This window comes from Agelaius phoeniceus, chromosome 14 (genome assembly GCF_051311805.1).
Source record: "Agelaius phoeniceus isolate bAgePho1 chromosome 14, bAgePho1.hap1, whole genome shotgun sequence".
Lineage (NCBI taxonomy): Eukaryota > Metazoa > Chordata > Aves > Passeriformes > Icteridae > Agelaius > Agelaius phoeniceus.
The window spans coordinates 8,796,458-8,810,209 of NC_135278.1; the positions used below are offsets into that span (position 1 = coordinate 8,796,458).

Here is a 13,752-nt window from a genome sequence, read left to right on the forward strand (position 1 = left end):
TCTTGGCCAAACTGCCAGGTGTGGGAGAGACTAAGGGTCTTCCAGAGGAGACACATCTGGACTGTGAGGGAAATGTGTGGGCCAGGAGCCTACCTCAGTCTGCCTTCAGAGCAAGGAGCTGTCCAGGAACCATCGTCTCCCTCTCCTGCCTCGGCTCCTGTGTGTCCCCAGAAGAGCTGTCCCTCAAGGGACACAGAGGGGGATTTCAATACATACAGAGGACCATACAGGCTGCTTTGAAATTGCCATTTTGTCAGAGTAACTCCATGTACAGTTTGGCTGTCTGCAGTGGTGGGGTGGGACCCAGAGTACACTCCAGGAAAGGAGTCTCCTCCTGAATCCTGTGTGGCTGTATCCTCCAGGCTTCTTTGTAAAGGGCCAATATAGTGTCTATAGCCAAAACTCATCAAGATAATTATAGCTGGAGGGCTTGGTAATTAATGTCTAGTACAGCCTACTGTAACATACTGCTGCTTTATGTCTGTTTTGTGCAAAGTGGGAGTGCTGAGATGTGCTTGTTTGCTGCTGTCTGACAGGGAGAGGGTGACAAATCCTACAGGAAGAAGGAAATGTGCCTCCCATCTTTTGGGTTTTTAATTAAATTAACTGCAGTGGCAGAAATGGCAAGGTGCCAAGGCTTCTCCTGTGACTGAGCAAGCACTTTGCAGAGAGGGAGTCTGGGCACAGGAGGCTCACACAGGTGTCTGTGCTCAAGAACAGCATCTGTTCTGGCTAACAAGCCTCACTCTGTGTTGCTGATTTACTTAATGAAGAAAAGACCTTCACCTGTGTCTGTAAGGATTTGGTGTTTCCAGTGAATAGCAGTACCAGCACAGGGTCTCTGGCAGGTTTCACTTCAGCCATCCAACAGCATGTGTGGCAAATGCTAATGGAAGCCACATGGCACAAGCTTTGCTTTTCTATGGAATACCTCAGAGAAGATTTAGCAGAAGTGAAGACCTGTCCTGGGGCTTGGAATGTCATGCTGTGCAATGTCTCCTAATGGAGCTACTGCTGCCTGCTGAAACCTGGAGTCTGCTCCTGCGCTTGAGATCCAGAGTTTCCCTGGATGCACCTTGGCAGAGACAGCCCAGTTTCCAGGTGATGTAGCTCACAGAGAGGTTCAGATCAGCTGCCTCTCCCCACACCCTTCTGATGCCCTGCAAGGGCACGAAGAGGAGGCACCTGGGCATGTGGGTCTGTGTCCCAGGGGAGGCTGTGATTGTACACAGCAAATGCCAAGCACGAGCTGGCATCTGCTCTGACCCAACAGGTTATCCAGAGGAGGAAACTAGGGAAGGAAAAGAGAAACTTACTTTTTAACATTAGGAAGACCTGCCTATCTTTATCTCCATGCAAAATAGATTACTTTTATCACCTGGGACTTCTCTGTGTAGGATTTTGAGTGGACCAAGCTAATAATGACTGAGTCTCATTGGGGTTTAAAATGGAATTCTTGCTTCTCGGTGTAAATAGGAATTGATAGTGTAGCCTGTAGGAGGTCTTTAATTTTCTAGATTTATTACATTTTGTAGGATTATAATTTTTTAAAGCTTTTTGTTTCATCTTGAGCACTGACAGAGGCAAGCAGGTAACTGGAGGGACACACAGAGCATTTTAATGGGGCTTTTTCCTGAATTCATCTGAAGCCAAGCCCCCTCTGACCACAGCCCCACCCTCTCATCTGCATTTCGTAAGGGTATTACCACTGTAATTAATAGGACTTGTATAACAGTACCTAATTAAACTCTGATCATATAGTGTAAATTTAACTTGATTATCATTAGCCTCAGTGAACTCTGCAGGAGATTAATCCCAGTGATTCACTCAGCACAGAGAGCAGCAGCAGCAGCTCTGCGGAGGACCCAAACATTGGTGAACAGCAATGCTCTGTGCCCCCACACCCTGCAAGGTAGGTCTGGGTACCAGCAGCAGCACTGGTGTCAGGGAGGGGGTGGGACAGGAGTCTCCCCATTTTCAAATTGCTTAAAAGCCACTGGAATGCCAGAAGGCTTCTACAACGCCGTTCTTAAAATCACTGAATAAGGAGTCTGTGAGAGGATTATGGCTTACATAAGAGTTTTATGTCTGTCCTAAAGCTACAGCCCTATGCATTTGTCCACTGCATAGGGTGTCTGCCAGTGATTCATGGACACCAGAATGTCCCGAATGACTACAAGCCACATTTTGTTTAGGATTATTACAGATACAGGACCTGCTCCCAGTCTTAGGAAAGCTGATGAGGTTTAGTCTGTGGGAAGACAGCAGAGGCAATAATGTTATGTTTTTTTATATTAATTCCTGCATGTTGAAATGCTGTATACTTTGCTTCTGCACATTGTGCTGGAGAATCTTTTGCTAAAAAAAAAGAAGTAAGCCTTTTATATAGTGGGGGTTTTTCTGTTTGTAGTCCTGAAGTACAGAGCATGGGGTTTGTCCTGTCTTTGGCTGAACACATCTGTTTGTTTGCTGCTAATAATAGTTTAATCAATGGGACTGATTCCTGCATATTCTCTGTCTGACAGTAGCCCAAAAGCCCCAGATGACAGCAAAAAAAGGTGGTTTGTGGGTGTCACTTTTTCATTCTTTTTTGTTGTTGTGATGCTGTTGCTTAATTAAAAGCAAAGAGAAAGTTTTACTCCTGTTTGCATGAATGGTCACATCAAACAGTACAGGAAAATCTAGGCCAAGCTGCTTTCAGTGGGCTAAGGAACATTATACCATTGCACCACTTCCTTTCATAGTAGCAATGCCTCTTCATAAACATCAGGCACCTTTTGAACTTTCTTTGAAACCGCTGGTTTTGCTTCCCACAAGTACCCGTAGCCCACCTTGCCCCCGCTGTGGCTGCGGCCCAGCTGTTGCTGGGAGCTGTGTCCGTGTGGGATGGGGAGGAGAGGGATGTGCGCGGGGCGCATCCCCGCTGCCGGCAGAAACGGTGCTGCTTATGTAACACCCTGGCTGGCTAACGAGGTGAAACTCTGGCAACTCTTCGGCAGGAGCTTTCACAGGGTTTGGGGCTGCTGCTGGCTGAAGGGTAAGTCAGGGCTGTGCTCCTCAGGGGGGGCTGTGTGTCGGGGTGCACAGGCAGGCGTGGTGTGCGCACTGCTGCGCAGGGCTGCAGCGTTAGTGACTGAGATGTAGGCAATGGTGCCTCGAGCAAACGCTGCCACTCAGCACCTCACCTCAAATAGATCATTTTGGGTATTGCTACTTTTTGAAACAGCTCTGTAATTTGTCTGTGCTCTTTGTCTGGTTTTGTCTAACATGTCTCAAACACAATTAAAAATAAGCTGTGCTAAAGCCACAATGGCTTTCCTTTAATAGTGGTAATAATATTTTGTGAGAGAAAGCTGTGCTCAGGCAGTGAAAATGCTTTATATCAAATGATCCAGGCTGCTGTTACTATTCAGAATGTAACTTGCTGGGGCTTTGCTGTTGCTCTTTGCACTTGCTATTGTTTCTTGCACTTGTACCTGTTTGCAGCATAGTTGCTGTGTTTGCTTGTCCGAGTGCAAATGTTCACGTTGACTGATGAGTGCACGGCATGCTGGATAATTGTGTCCATGAGTGCTGGATGTCTGTGTCTGTTTTAAGACTGGGGCTGTAGGTCTGGATGTGCTTGCCACTGTCATGGAAGAGTTACTCTTAGGCATAGCACTCTCATGGAGCTACTGTCAAATGTGTGTCTCAGAGCAGAAAGTAATCTTGGTTTGCAGCAAGATGAACAAAAGGAATGCCTGAGCTTTTCAGGGTGATACTGTGGAAGCTGTGTTTGCACTGTAAGTGCTGTATGTGCTTCAAGTACCTGAGAATTACTGGGAGAGCTGGTTCCCTTACAGACACAGAAGGGCTGAGAGGAGGGGCTGGGCAAACACAGCACAGGCTGCTGTGAACTCAAAAGGTTCCAACAGTGAGAAACAGAGCCCAAATGAACCTAAATAAGCAAGGGATCTGAATTATTCACAAACAGAAATGCTTGTTCCTGAGCAGTCAGGTGTCTGAATCCAGAGCAGCCTCAGGCCATGGGACTGGCATTGTGAGGGTGAGCGTTGTCCTAAAATGAACTGTGCAACAGAAAAATCACTTGGTATGAGATACAGGCTCGTATTCCCCTGGGACTGAGAATCTCTTGTACTCAATTTTTAGATTCTTTTTGTTACTGTCTAAAAGGCACTTGATGTCACAATTCCTGTCACTTTGGCTTTTGCATTTGTTCCTCGCAATATTCAGCTGGAATAGCAGCCTGCCAGGGCCCACAGCCTATATCCCGTTGCATCCTTGTTCTCTTTCTCTTGCTGTGCTTGACTCCAGTGGTTCCATAGACCTGGCTGGCCCCTGACTGGTTGTGTGGCCTTTGTGTGAGGAGATGAGTGTAAACACAGGGCTTAACCTGAGGGCAGTCTCTTGCTTCAGACTCAAGGGAGCTGCTCAAGGACCGGTTGCCATGCTGCACCTCTGGGCTCACGGGTAGTCAGGTGTGTGGTGGCCACTTCTTTTGCATCTCTCCATTTCTAGGGCTTCTGGTGTGCTGTTAAAGCTTTGCAGGGAGCAGCTCCCCAGTGCTTTGTACCCCCACCCAGGCACCTGGGAGGGCTGTGGTGGGGGCAGCCAGGGCTGTTGGCCACAGTGTCCAGGCCTCGGACCCCAGGAGGGGAAATGAGCTGATGAAATCTCATCTTGGTGGCAGGTGTGGCATATAACCATCTTTGCACCGGGGGAGGTGGCTCCTCTGTGCTGCACAAACACTCTGTGACCTGGGGAGGATCAGGAGAAGATCCCAGCATGGTAAAGAAGCAATGGGGTTAGGCCATCCAGTGCTGTGAGCTCCCAAGCATGGTGTACATCAGTGAAGACAGGCAGATTGCCATAAGTGATCACAGGTGGAGAAATATCACTGCTGCATAGTTTTAGTCTTTCTTTTCTTAGTCTTTCATAGTTTTTCTCACATGATCACTGAGGTGCTGGTAGCTTTGTAACTTTTGCAGCCCCATAGCTGAGCCTGCAGGGTTGCTGCCCACAGATGGTAAGCCTTGCCCTATATATCAAGCAGACTTCTCTGTGCACACACCTGTGTTTAATTACCATTATGAAATGGTAATAAAGAAATCTAAAATGTCATTACAATGTGGAATGGGGCTGGGATTTGCAGTCTAACTGCAAGCCTCCTGCTGGCAAAACTGCTCCAAGTTTGTCTGAACACTGGACAGTTGTTGCCCTCTGTGAGCTGCTCTCTAAGCTGTCTCTGATGTGGCTTGGTGTGTTTGTCACTGACTTGCCAGGATATGTTGGTGTCAGCACCTCTCCTGAGCCTTTCCTATGGTGGAAATTCTGCCTGGCTAAAGATCCTACCAGCCAGGTGAAACTCTGTCAGCAAGAGCAGTGCTAGGCATGCTTTGCCCAAGGAGTAACTCCCTCTTGAAGGAGAGTTATTTTGATGTAGGTAAGGGTGATTAGGACTGCCCTGACTCCCTGATGCTGGTACCTGTTCTGAGAATGGGCACTGATCCCACCTTACCAACATAAAGCCTTTCAATGCACTTTGCAGTAAAATGACTCTCTGGTGTTTATAAACCTTTCAGGGTACTAAAATGGCCTTAAACCCTGTTATGTTTCTTGCTTTAGCTTTGAGCTGGCCCAGAGCTGGGTTTGACTGGCAACTCAGTCACTGCTTGCAGTGTAAGTTCCTTGGGATGGGGTGATGGATCCCTGCCCTGTCCCAGTCCTGTTCCCCTGCTGCCCTTGGTGCAAGCTGAGCCCTGAGAGTTCAGCTCCCAGCTGCAGCCAGTGGCAGTGTCCACATGCAAACCTCAGCAGCAGGATCAGAGCCACGTTTCTCAAACTGACAAGGAAAATAAAGGCTTTTATTCTGTGGGGAGGAGAGGACAAGAATTATTTCAAACATTTTAATAAGCCCCTAAAGTAAATATCTAAATGTTCTTCCATTTTGGTGTAGCTCTTGGAAAATTTCCCAGGATGTCTTTAAAGAGCTCATTGTAAAATAGTGAGGTGTTCTTTTCCCACAGGTGTATGTTAGAACAAAAACATTTCACTCAGAATTATTACAGAATTACCTGGTCTTGGGATTCCTGTGAGGAGCTTTGGGAAATCATTTACCTGGGCTGTGTTATGTGGGAGGTGCTGCTGTGCAGGTCCATGGTTTGTGTAGAGGGGAGGCAGAGGGTCAGAACATGATCTTGCCTGACTGGCTTTAAATGGGAAATTGTGGGGGTTCATTTTCAGCACTGAAATTAGTTCTGTTCTTTAACTTTTTAGCATAAAAAGGGAGGCCTTACTACAAATAGTGTGGTTTGCAGCAACCTCATGGACTATACAAGTTTTTTTCTGAAGTATTTTGCTGCAGGAATCAACAGAGAATTACTTCACAACTTGTTTTAACATTGTAACACAAACACCTGTACATAGGAAGCAGAAGTCTTTCTCTTCCTTTGCATCCTTTTCTGCCTGCCTGGAAGAGCAGTGTGGTCCTTACCTGCTGCCACAGAGCACCTTGGGGAAGGTGCTGAGCCCTGTTAGGGAAAAGGAGATCCTGATTCCTTGGGGAGCTGAGCCCAAGGCACACCAATGAATTGCATTGTTTTCATTGACTCAGGTAACCTTTTTATTAGATTACCATTCCCTTCACAGTCTCAGGGACCAGAGTAATAAAGGTAATGAAGGATGAGTAATAAAGGCAAGCACAGATGCTTATCTGTCCTAGTCCCTCTGACATGCCAGTCCATTGAACCTGTTTGCTGTTTGGACCTCATCTTAGTTAGAATTCAATTCTGAATCTCCATAGGTTGTGAATTGGGAACTCCCCTGCTCAAAGCCCCACTTCAGCTGTATGGAAAATTCTGTGCCAGGCTGTATGGTTATTAATAAGCTGATTTTGTTAGAGAATGGAGCACCATGTCTGAGCTCTTGTGGCAGGCAGGCTAATGATATTGGACAGCAAGCAACTGTCACTTTTGCTAAATCTGTCATATTGCAAGTAATCTGCTTACAGCATGCAGTGAGGGTGGGCAGAAAGACAGGCTAATCCACCTTGGGGCTCTACCCGAAGTGAAATTTGGAGTCTGCTTTTCTCAAGAGCACAGTTATCCCTTGGAAACTGTTGTCTCAGAAGCACAGAGAAAGCTAAAAACCTAAACAGGCATCAATTTAGCTGAATAAACTCCATCTGTGTGTCTACTCTAGGTCTTCTAGACCCTCATTCCTGAGCAATGATAAAATAGGACTTCTGATGAACAGAAGTGACATAGAATTTGTCAGAAAATGTGTCCTTGCACATTGCTTAAAAATGCACCACAAATTTGGAAGCAAATCTAAGGATTTTCTTTTCTATAAAAGGGGAATGAGACTTGGTCAACAGTACTGGACTCTCAGCAAAGCTTTCATGGGTGGGAGCTGTGGATGTAGCACACAAGGAGGCTCTTGGTTGTCTCTTTGTGTTTCCAGTGCAGCCAATTCCCAACCTAGGGACTCCACTGGGATCCCATCTGCAGCAGTGTGGGCGCTGCCCATGGGCTCTGGGACGGGTTTGGAGAGGCAGGAAGGAGGTGCAGGCACCCACTTCTGCTAACAAACACCTTCCTGCTAACAAACACCTTCCTGCTAACAAACACCTTCCTGCACCTCCTCCTGCTCACGTTCAGCCCTAGGTTGTTCTTCCCTGTTGCTGCATTAGATCTGACTGTCTCTTCAGGCCTCTGTGTAGAAAAGCAGTCCATTTCTCCCAGGTTTCTCTCTTTCTTTTTACAAGTGAGACTTCACCTGTGCACAACATGTTTTTCAGAAACAATCCCCCATTTTGGCCTCATTTGGCCAAAGTGCGTAGCAGTTCCTTGAATTGGAGTAGATAAATAATCATGTTGATGGAGGTGCTGCTTAATATTAAACTAAGTCTGTTGCTGAATCAGGTCCTTGATCTTTGGCAACCTTTGTGCTACAAAAGTATTTATGTGTGTAAACATTAAATTGTAGATGCAGTTTCTTCAGATAACTGCAGCATATGGGGCACAGGGCTGGATTTTATAGGGCAATAAAGCTCAATGCTAAACACTGGGAATTGCTTCCTCTTCACAGGCCTTTATATCCTCTATCATATTGTTGGAATTTTATTTAGTGGAAATGTAATGTTCTCTAAAGGAAAATTGAAACAGTTTATAAGGTGGCTTTTTCTACACTTCCCACAAATTTCTCCTGAAGAAGTCCACAATATTCAATTTTGGGACAAAGTAGGGCATGAATTGATAACCTTGGGAAAATCTGGGAATACGTCTTCAGCTAAATTCGTGTTCTGGAGTTTACAAGTTTGAGCAGCCTTGCTCAAACAAAGGGAATTGGAGAAAAAGCCAAATATCAAGGAATGTACCTCTGCTCTCCCTGTTTCTTACCCCCCCCCCCCCCCCAGCTCTAAACTCTGTATCCCAAAACTTGGTATTTTAAAGAGAGCACACTCTGCTCATTCCCCAGGAAGCCAGCTAACTGAGTACTTTAAAATGCCTGAGTTCCTTTGTCCACAACGCCCTGGCCAGACCACATGGAACCTTTCCCAAAACCCTGCGTCCCCCACTCTGAAACCCAGAGCCTGGCTAGCTCAGTTGGTAGAGCATGAGACTCTTAATCTCAGGGTTGTGGGTTTGAGCCACATGTTGGGCACCAAAATATTGAGATATGATCCCAATATTACTGGATGGAATGTGCCTGGGCTTGTCTGGCCCTTGCTGCTTGACCAGAGGTGGCAACTGAGATGGTTTTCACCTCAGAGATGCCTTTGGCTGGCTGGATGTTGCAGCTGGGTGCTTAGAACAGGTCCAGGCATGCAGGAACTCAGTTCTACCTCTGGTGGAAAGGCTTCAGGTGATGGTGAAGGGAAAAGGGGATGGATTCTGCCGGAGGGTTTAATCCAGAGCTTTATTGCAGGGTCACAGATCTCTGAATCTTGTAACACCTCCTACAGAACCCCGAACTGCGTGGTCCCCGTGTCTTTTAAGCCCCAGGGAGAGGGGAGGGAAGGGGCAGGTGTGCCACCAACCAGGTGGGAGGGGGGAAGGCTCAGGGGACAAGTGACACCTGGATAGGCCAATGACCCCAGGGCTGAGAGCATCTTTTGAACTTTTGCCAATAAGACGATGCCCCTGCTGGAATGCCAAGATTGATGGACAGCACTTAGCAAGGGGGCAAGGGGGAGGGAGAAGGTATTGGCCCACCTGGGAGGGACTGGGATAGCTAAAACAGGATATTGCATCACACTGCCACAATCCTCTTTTAACAACTGTTCCTCCATTGCATTTAGTAGTTCTTAAGAGTATCTTTGTTCCCCTAAAATTGTCCTGTCACCTATGCAGTGCTCCACAGGAAGATGGCTGGTATTATTGTCTTTCCTGTGGTTGCATGAGAAGTTCCACAGGAGATTGGAATACTGTATTAATCTGGGACAGTAGATCAAGCATAGGGATTGAAGGCTCTCAATTACAATATGTATTTTGCAACGATGAGGCTGTACAAAATATGCTTGCAGTGAGCTTCAGCAGATCCCCAATTTTGTGACTCCCCACAGGGGATCCACAATAGTCAGAGGTAGAGAGATGCCTACATGACTTGCATCTTAGGAAAACCAGGCAGGAAAGTAGGTTTAAATGCTATCAGAAAAAGGAGGTGAGACATAAGCTAAATGGCTTATTAAAATCATCCAGTGGCAGAGCTCTAGGTTCAGTGTAGAATTCCTGGCTGTCAGCCCACCAATGCTAACAATAATCCCAAGCCTCCAAGGTACAGAGCTGAGGTCCCTCTGTTTCCTGCAGGTACCAGGGAGCACGTGAGACCCATTGATGGCCATCACAGGCAATAGGTTGTGACACCAAGGAAAACAACTGTCTTGAGGTGACTGTATGGGACTGTATCCCCTGTAATCTGTTTTATGCCCAGACATGGCTGCTGTAACTTTAGGCCAGGCCTGGGGCAGGGGGGAGCCCCTTTTTCCAGCAGGATTTCACACAGCTCCTGTACTCAGCCCTGCAGGGAGCGTGTGTGTGCTTGGCTTTTAGCTGGCTCTTGCTTGTGAGCTGAGGAGGGGGTTTCCTGGGACTGCATACAGCTTCTCCAGTAATTTCTGTGGCTTCATCTGGAGCTGTTCAGCGTAGCTCCAGTCCAAAACACCAGACCTTCACTGGGGGGCTGCAGGGGCTCCGCATCCCAGACCTTGGGAGAAGCCAAGCACAACCCTAATGTCACCAGCTTTCTCCACAGAGAAAAGGTTTTAATATCTAACATTATTCGTTGGTTTTCCCATGCCTGCATGCACTCTGTGTGTTAAATAAATAGTTTTTTTCATTTTCCTCCAAGAAATTCCTTTGTTTGGTGGGGGGAGGGACTGTGAAAGCTGCCTTTTTTCAGAGGAGACATTCATTCCAGGACATTTCCTCCTAACTCGTCTGAAACCAAGACAAATTCATGAGGAGCTGGTTTGAAACTAAAGAAGGCAGTTCTGTCTTCTGCTCCCTGCAATCTCTGCTGTGTTGGCACAGTAGTGGCAAAGTAGTTGAAAGCTGATCTTTATAAAATGTCTCTCCAAACATTAGCTTTCAACCATGCAAGCCTGATTTTTCACACAGAGGAGGCTGGGAGTAGCAGAAGTGCCTTTTCAAGGATGAATTTTGCTTCAGCTGGTCATGAAACTGCACCCTGAGGGCTGCTGAATCAGGTTGCTTGTAAAAGTCAAGAGCATTTTGATATACAAGATATTTATGTTCCTCTTGAAGTGTTATAATGAGGATAGAGTGATAACATCAGGGAAACGGGGTCACAGAGCAGAGCCCTGGGGAAGTGCATGCCTGGCTCCTCTGGTGCTTACCCAGGGATGTGTTTTGGTTACCAGCTGCTAAACATAGCAAAGCTGGAGCTGCAGTATCATTCTCCTGAATGTCAAAAAGTTTGTTGTGCCTTGCTGGAGAGCACATCTCTGTAGTCTTAATCAGATGTAATACTGAAGCTCTTGAAAAGCACAGCTCTGTTACCGTCACAGTGCTTTTATTTAATTTTACATTCAGGAGGAAGTATTTGTTGAAATTAAGCTTTATTTCCCAAAGATGAAGAGGTTTCTAGCTGGAATAGGATAGAAAAATGTTTTCTGGTAGGGTTATACATTTGGTGTATGTGTTCTCTGCAGTCTTCACCACCACAGAAATGGGGTAGCTGTTTCAGGTGGTTTTAAAAATTACTTAGGAGTTGATGGAAAGTCTGAGGTTTTGAACACTCTTTAGGTGATACTTTACTATGAGGACCATGAGGGTGAGAATGCTGCACTGCCACTGGAAAGATCCAATGAGGCATTTATGCCTGAAAAAACACTCCCCAAGTTAGCCCACCTACCATACAGGGGCTCCACCTTGAAGGCACTGTTGGGCAACCCATGAAAAGTGCTGGAGAGCTCCCCAGACAAGTGATATCTTGGAAACTGGATCCTTTCAGGCATTTCAGTTTGGATGTCCTGAGCCACTTGTCAGAAATTTAATAGTATTTATCTCAAGTTCATCTGGTCATAGGTGTTGGGGTTTTTTTGAGGAATTTTGTGGAGGGATAGAATGTAAGAAAGCAAAGATAGTACAGAAGGTAGTCTCACACCTGAGGAGTTGCAGCTGTACTAATCACCAAAGATGAGGAACAGGCCTGCTCTTAATGGGCCACAGCTGTGTCCAATAAGAAGAAGAATGCTACAAATGAGTGGGTTAGCTGGGTGAGGAGAGAGTTGGAGTTTGTTGGCTGTGCTGTGAAGAAGAAGGAGTCAGTGCTGCAAGGAGATGCCCATGAGAAATCACCGAGAAGGTATGGGAGCTTTGCAATAAGATGGCAACAGAATTTAGTTTTAAATAATATTTCCCCTGCCTAGATCTTTGTCATTGTTAGAAGGTATCTCACTCTGCATGCATGTTCTTGCTGGCTCTCGCAGGCCTGTTTTACACAAGTCAGGATTTTTTCCTGGAAGGTGGAAAGGTAGGCATTGCTTCCCCAGGCATGTTATAGGGACACTTCTGCAGCCTGGCTTCATCCTGCTCACTTACCTCTCATTGGGCTCTACCAGAGGGCATTCCTGCAGTTCTGACCATCTGACATCCTCCATGTCAGGCTAAAGCTGTTAAATTTATTTGTGGTGGTTTTTGTTTGGTTGGTTTTGAGGAGGAGATCTGGGGTGGGTTTGATCTTTTTGAGCTGGACACTGGGGTTAAGGCTTCTTCCTGAAGCTAACCAAGGAAACTGAGCCATGTTAGAAATAACACAGGTACCATTTGCAGTCTTGCTTCTGGTGAGGGATAAGTACAGGAACACAAAACCTGTGATTGAATTTTTCTGTTGTGCAGCAGCACTTTGTTGAACAAGGATGAACCTAAGCATGAGTTTAGTTTCAGCACTTGCTGAATAAGGGTCTAAATTAATAAAATCAAGTAATAGCTGGTGCCAGAACTGCCTTCAGCTATGCAGGAAATCCAAGGCTATATTTCTCAAACACACAAGCCCATTGCACTGCAATGCCAAGAGGAAAAATTCAGTTTGCATTCACCAAAGCTGAAATTTGGTGGTTGTGATGGATCTGCTTTGCAGTAACAATGCACAGGGTGGCAGTGCTGTTGGAACAGAAGCTACCATTGGTGTTTGGAAACAGCTCTTGTATGGAAGGAAAAAATATGCTATTAAGATATTCTTCTGTGAAATAGCTTTAGACAAAGCACTGAGCACACAGCAGTGTGTAGGAGAAGAAAAATGTGCATTAAGTCTTCTTTATGTGTTGCATGAGTAATCAAAACTTATGTAAATATGCCTTCTTATAAACTTATTCTTATAGAGGAAGCAATGGTAATGCCTCTGTCTTTCAGATGTAGGTATGGAGAATAGATAAGTAGCATTACATGTCCATTATCCCTGTGGATATGGAAGCAAAGAAACCAACTAAAAGCAATTCCCCATGACCATTCCTTGGAAACTTGAACAGAGTCCCAGACCCTCTAATCCAGGATGGTAATGCTATCAAATCTGTATTTGAAAGATAGCTATGAGAGTGTGAATAACCTGTCAGTTTAAGATGATCTTCCTTTTTTTACTGGTACATTCTGCATGTGCTTCAGCAGGGAGATGATGTGAAGGTTAAGAGGATTTGCTAGTATAGTTGCAGTTTTCTTGAAATATATCTAAACTGGCCAGTGAGAAAAGGATTTCAGATTATGTTGATTCAAATTCAGAAAAGTGCTGTGACAGCCTGCCAGCATGAGTCATGTCTTTTGGGAGTGTTTGTACTTCATAGGCTGTTCCCCAGTAGAAGACACTTCTCTTTTGGACAACTTTCAGCCTTGTGCAATCAGTCCATCTGCTCTAAAGATAAATATATATTAATAATGAGAGGGGTCCTCACAGATTGACATTTCATGGGATTTTAGGGATGAACCTCTGTCTGGTAAAGTCAGAGGCAGCTTTGCCATTAACAAGTGTGTTTGGTCACTGCCTTGTCTAACAGTGCAGTTGCCTTTATAGACCAGAGTTATCCAAAGGCATTCTGTAAATGTCATACAGCGTTTGACTGGAGGTTCCTTTTGCTTTATTTTGTGAGTTATTAGGGTTTGGAAACCAGATTTTAGAAATCTATCCATGTGTGAAATACTTTAGAAATTCACCTAAAGATAAATGAGTAACAGACCTGATATTCCTTGGTTTCCAGTGCCTGGATTTTGAGAGCTGCAGTCTGTTAAAGGGCTGGCA

General features: G+C 45.6%; 1 protein-coding gene and 1 non-coding gene across 2 annotated transcripts in view; both read left to right on the forward strand.

The window, feature by feature from the left end:
- Positions 1-2,900: 2,900 nt before the first annotated feature.
- The window catches only part of PASD1 (PAS domain containing repressor 1), a 103,021-nt gene continuing 92,169 nt past the window's right edge, over positions 2,901-13,752 (forward strand). The window contains exon 1 of the mRNA XM_077186131.1: positions 2,901-3,037. The gene's annotated coding sequence lies outside the window, so the exon portion shown is untranslated. The remainder of the gene's footprint in view (positions 3,038-13,752) is intronic.
- Positions 8,592-8,664, forward strand: TRNAK-CUU (transfer RNA lysine (anticodon CUU)). The gene has a single exon. It is a non-coding gene; the product is annotated as a tRNA-Lys (tRNA).